The sequence below is a fragment of the Bos taurus genome, unplaced genomic scaffold, assembly GCF_002263795.3.
Source record: "Bos taurus isolate L1 Dominette 01449 registration number 42190680 breed Hereford unplaced genomic scaffold, ARS-UCD2.0 Leftover_ScbfJmS_2110, whole genome shotgun sequence".
NCBI classification, from domain to species: domain Eukaryota; kingdom Metazoa; phylum Chordata; class Mammalia; order Artiodactyla; family Bovidae; genus Bos; species Bos taurus.
In genome coordinates, this window is record NW_020191195.1 from 97,552 (window position 1) to 103,412 (window position 5,861).

Below are 5,861 nucleotides of genomic sequence, written 5' to 3' on the forward strand. Positions count from 1 at the left end.
TTTAGACTAACTCAAATCAAGGGCTTTTGGCCATCCCTGTCACTTAAACAGCCATGGAAAAGTTTGTCACTTCATTAAACTCTCTGAGAGCGCCTCGTGCTCTTTAACTGTGAAGGGAGTTTGACAAGCCCTGTCTGGAAGGACTGCTGGCATGTGGTGGTAACTGTAAAGCATCTGCCACAGTGCCTGGCAGGCACCGACCATATCCCTCGCTTCTCAGGACTGGTGACTATACTTTGCAACGAAGATCTCACCTCCCTTAGGCCTGATATAGGGCTTCCCTGATGGCTCAGCAGGAAAGGATCTGCTGAGATACAGGAGCTGCAGGAGATGCAGACTCAGTCTCTGGGTCAGGAAGATCCCCTGGAGGAGGAAATGGCAACCCAGCCTCGAATTCTTCCTTGTAATATCCCATGGACAAAGGAGCCTGGCGGCCTACAGTCCATGGAGTCACAAGAGAGTCAGACATGACTTAGCAATTCAACAAGAAGAAGAAGGCCTGGTATAAGAAGAAGGCCTGGTATAATACGTGAGGGAGAGCCTTGCCTGACAGTCTTCCCCTGAGCTTTCTAGAACTGACATCAAAGGGGAGGGCAGGACTCTCCTTTGTTCCTTCTATTCAGGGATGAATAGACCCCTCAGTCTCCACTCGGGCTTCACAATTTGACTTCTGGTGGGGCCTGGGGAATCCCTTCCTTCTTGACCTGAGGCCTGTCTTCTCATAGTAAGACCGATACCTCCCTGTGAGCCTGGAGGAGGAAATAAGAGTGGCCTTATCTAGCCACCCCTACCCATAGTCTCACAAGAATGAAAGCTGTGGCAAGCTCCATGGGAATGACAGATGGTTCCTCTCAGGGGCCCAAATCAGGGTCCCAAATTTGACTCTCAGCCAAGCTCAAGACTGCCCCTTCTGTTGACATGTGAACACCACCATCAGACCAAACCTTAACTTTCCTGCTACTGCTCCGTCAGAGCTGAAGGGCCCCTTGGCCTGGTAAATCTGCCTGAGGCCTTCTAGGCTGAGAGTAGGGAACATACTGTGTGGCCATCCTGGTATTTGTGTTCCCACATTCTTTGCTGTCCTCACTGTCTTGGAAAGAACCTGGAAATATTCCCCAACTGGAAACATTCCCTGACTTGCCTTAAAGCTTCTCCACCCAGGCCACTAGTTTCCTGATCCCTGAGGAAGAAGAGGAGTTTGCCTCCTAGGCCCACCACAGGCCATGGTCTTCTGAGGTTAATAGGAGTGGAAGGAATATGTTCTGCTCCCACTGTTTTGAGGCTAGTGGTCTTTTCAAGAATTCAGGGTCCTTACCTTGACTTCTGGCACAACGTGGAAATCATCCTTCTGCTGAGCTTTGGCTGCTCCCTTTGATCAGGATGAGGTTCCTTACCTCCATGTGATCCTCTGGGAGGAAGTGAGTAGGACTCACTATGTCACCAGGCCTAAGTGGCACAGTGAAGGGAGTTTGACAAACCTGAAGAATAAGTGAGGCTATACCAAGGCTAATAGCCTAAGCCCACCAGTTCTGAATTCCTCTGTGTCTGAGATCAGAAGGGAGTGCTATCCCAGTGACCACCATCCCCCATATTCTTGGGTCTTGCTCTCCTCAATCCTCCTACCTGGGGCCCTCATCTTGCTTTCTGTGTCTTGGATTAAAGGCCTTTGGGGAAATTCCATGTCTCTACAAACTCCTGAGCTATGTTTGCTCTGCAGTGCTACAGAGAATGGGTCCCTGTCCCAGGAGTGACGGGAGATGGAGAAGCTATAGTCCAAGGCGGGAGTCCCAGGACAGGTGGCAGTCCTTTAGGGAAAAAAAAGTAGATCAATCTATCTCATCAGCCAGGTGACGATTCTCATGTCATTTCTGTTCTGATAGGTTTACTTTCCACAGGCAAGAGGCTGTAAGGATGATATGGAGACTCCTTGCTCTTCAGAGGTTATCTAACATGGCCAATGTACATGCTTGTACTGTCCCTGAATATTGTTTCATTCACTTATCTATGAGTAATGAATAAGGGATACATATCGTTGGTTAAGTATATCTGGTATTCTTACTGCTCTGGCTACACATTTCAATCCAGTAGCTTGAGCATAAGGGCATTCTTTTCTATCACCTAGGACAAATTTTGGAGTACTGAGAAAAGCACTGAAATAAAAGATACAGGGTGGGGACTTTCCTGGTGGTCCAATGGCTAGGACTCCAGGCTCCCAATGCAGGGGGCCCAGGTTCGCTCCCTGGTCAGGGAACTAGACCACACGTGCAGCAACTAAGATCCAGCACAGCCTAATAAATAAATAAATGATAAATATATAAGGAAAAGGAAATGTCAAATGTTAAAAGGACTTGTTAAAGAACAAAGACAAGGGTATGTCTCAGGTTGTGAGGAGAACAACAGTATGAGTGCTAAAGTAGTGTAGCTGCTACTGCTAAGTCGCTTCAGTCGTGTCTGACTCTGTGCGACCCCATAGACGGCAGCCCACCAGGCTCCCCTGTCCCTGGGATTCTCCAGGCAAGAACACTGGAGTGGGTAAAGTAGTGTAGAGCAGGAGTCTATTGCCAGCTGTCATTTACCAGCCCTATGTATTTCAGCACAAAACCAAACCGTAACTCTATGAGCCTTGGGCTCTCCCCTGTGAAGTAAGTTTGAGAAGCCCTTTCTTGTCAGATTGGTGGAATATAAGTATTTATGGAAAGCTTCTGTCATGTCACCTGTTCTATTGAGAAATTAGGAGCAACAGCAGTTATTACTATGATTATCTTGACCTCAGATGTTACATCAGCTGGATTCTTTTTTCAATCTATCAGATGTCAGAAACTATGCAGTGTTCCAAGTCAGGAAAAAACAAAAGACCCAACCTCCCCAATCAGCCAAAATTCCACTTAGCAATGAAACCAAAATAATATGTTCTCTCCAACCCCTCTTTACCCTGCTTCTTTCTTGTTCTTCCTGAAGTAGAGAGTATCTCAGCCTCTTCCATACAATGACAGCATCTCTGAGAAACTATAATGAGTGGACAGAGGCTAGGACTTTTTTTGACAAACATCACCAGTAGAAGCATGAAGACTTCTTAAGAGCAGATTGTCAACGTTTGTGTAAAAGAAGAGCCACGAATAAATCATTTGCTATAATTTATATTCTCAAACATTCTTGAAAACCATAAACCATAAGCAGAGGCAAGTGTCTTTTACATTTACAAAAAGGGAGACTAAGCAGAGAGTAAAGCCGGCCAAAAACTGAAGAAATTTCAGCTATCTCCCTAACAAGGTATCAAGGTTCTGAGCCTCTATTAGTGTGGTGTCTTTCATATTTCTAAGGACAGTCTCATCTTAAAGTGATGATATTCTCATCCTGGATCACAATAGTGATGTGAGGAATTCCAATATTTATTTGAGAAAACAAAATTCTTACTCCTAAATTTGACAAACAGCAAAGTGTGTGTGACCCATGTTATTCATATACTTATATCATGACTCTAAATGACCTTTCTGTTGAAAAGTTTTAACAACTGAAAATTGGGGGAAATAAAGTCAACAAGTTATTGATGCATATCAGGAACACAGGTTGACTGGCTTCTCCAGCCACAAAGTGAACAACAGGCTTCAGATCACACTAGGGGCGAGATGAGCGGTTGGATGCGGCCCTGGGGTGCACAGTGGCCGAAGCAGAAGGGCCAGCGCTGGCTGAGGCAGCAGTGCCAGGCCTGATTGAGGCAGAAGTGCCAGCAGAGGTTGAGGCAGCAGTGCCAGGCCTGGCCAAAGCAGAAGGGCCAGCAGCGGCTGAGGCAGCAGTGCCAGGCCTGATTGAGGCAGAAGTGTCAGCCCTGGCTGCACCTCTGGCTCCGGTGCTCTCTACTTCCTCTCTCCAAGCCTCTTCATATGCTGCTGCAAGGCAGGATGGACCGAATCCTTGACCTTGGCCAGGAACTGCAGGACTTTCTTCTTGCTGATTTCTGTGAGCGCTTTAGGACCTCACAGGAACTCACAGCGAGGGGGATCGCTGCCGGGCATCTGGCGGTACTCCAGGTACTCTTCCCGCACCAGATCTTCTGTGATGAGCTTCCTGGGCTCTCCAAAGATGAAGTGACTTCTTCCATCATAGATGCCCAGCATATTCAGGAACTTCCAGATCTTCTCCTCAGGGGCGTGGTTGCCATTCAGGTAGATGACACCCAGCAGAGGCATCAGAAGACCATTCTTCGGTAGCCCCCGGTCACCTCTCAAAGACTCGCTGTCACTGAGATCTAGGTGGCTCACCAGGGTATAGCAGTGACTGTTGGGCCTGACTTCCTTCAGCACCAGGCCAAACACCATCTCCATGTGCTCGGAGGCCCTTCTAAGGATCTCAGGGAATTGTTCCTTGTACCTTCTATTGATTTCCTGCAGCATTTTGGACCTCTTAATGAGCTCCCTCATCTTATACTTAAACAGCAGGTACTGCACCAATATCTCTGCCGTCCTGGTCAGAAGATCTGTGTGAGAGCTCGCAGCAGCAGCTGAGGCTTGGGAGGAATTTTCAGCTTCCTGAACTTGGCCCTCGGCACCTACACCAGATCTGGAGCGTGCTGTGCCACGCACTGCAGATCTTGAGCGTGCTATGCCACCGACACCAGATCTTTTACATATAGCACCTGCAGCAGCACTGGTGGTGCCTTGGGCTCCCTGAGGCTCCGTGGCGGTGCCAGCAGCAGACCAGCTTGAGGGAGTGCTCTCTGAATCAGGAGGGGAAGAGGAGGTGGTCTCTTCTCCCCTAGATGTGGTAGCCTGATCATGAAGACCCTGGGTCTCAACTCGGGCCTGGTGACGTTTCTCACGAGCACAGTGCTTACTCTTCTGCCCACAAGGCATGATGGCTGTGGTCAGGGACCAGAGGCAGGAGTCTGGGCCAATACACAGGAGATTGGGGCACCTGGAGGATGGAGAATGAGGTGACATGAGCACCTTAAAACAGGGAGACTCTACCTTGGCTTAATCAAAGGCCACCTCTGCAGGTGTCCTTGAGGACACTGCTCTAGGAACCCACAAGGCTCCTGTTTTCCTGCTCAGCCTGTTCCCACAGAATCCCACAGAGGAAGAACAGAGGCTTTACTTTTCCTCTGCATCCTCTCAGCCCTGCTTTGGATTTACTGAGGTTACAGCAGGTACCAGCAGTGGGGTTTTCTAAGTTCTACTTCAGTATTATCACGTCAAGTCCTGGCGGAGCCTTGGCACCCTTCCCTCTGCTACTCTGATGTAGACACTTTAGACCTCCCCATGATCCACAGGTAAGTGAAGGAATGCCTCATACCACCTCCCTGCCAGGAGACAGATAACCAGTAATGAGAGCTCATTAGGGTGTTTTCTATCCTGAGTTCACTGGGATCATCATTCAAGGTCCTTACCTTGGCTCCTTAAAACGTTGGGCACCATTATCCATTTGTGGACTGGTGTCTGCACCTTCAGACTAGACATTTCCCCTCCTGTAGACTTCGTATAGAACAGTATAGAAGGGGCTCAGCCTCACAGCCCTTCCCTGAGATTTCCTGGGCTGAAATCCGAGGGTTGGGATGGATGCACTGAGTCCTCATTCAGGTTCATCAATTGAGCTCCCAGTAGAGAAGCTCGGAGAAGGCAATGGCACCCCACTCCAGTACTCTTTCCTGGAAAATCCCATGGATGGAGGAGCCTGGTAGGCTGCAGTCCATGGGGTCACTAATAGTTGGAAACGACTGAGCAACTTCACTTTCACTTTTCACTTTCATGCATTGGAGAAGGAAATGGCAATCCACTCCAGTGTTCTTGATTGGAGGATCTCAGGGGCGGGAGAGCCTGGGGGCTGACCTCTATGGGGTCACACAGAGCCGGACAGGAATGAAGAGA

The 5,861-nt window shown here is 48.7% G+C and overlaps 1 pseudogene; it reads right to left on the reverse strand.

The window, feature by feature from the left end:
- Positions 1-3,121: 3,121 nt before the first annotated feature.
- LOC112445606 (melanoma-associated antigen B2-like) lies at positions 3,122-5,487 on the reverse strand (annotated as a pseudogene).
- Between the last annotated feature and the right edge of the window lie 374 nt (positions 5,488-5,861).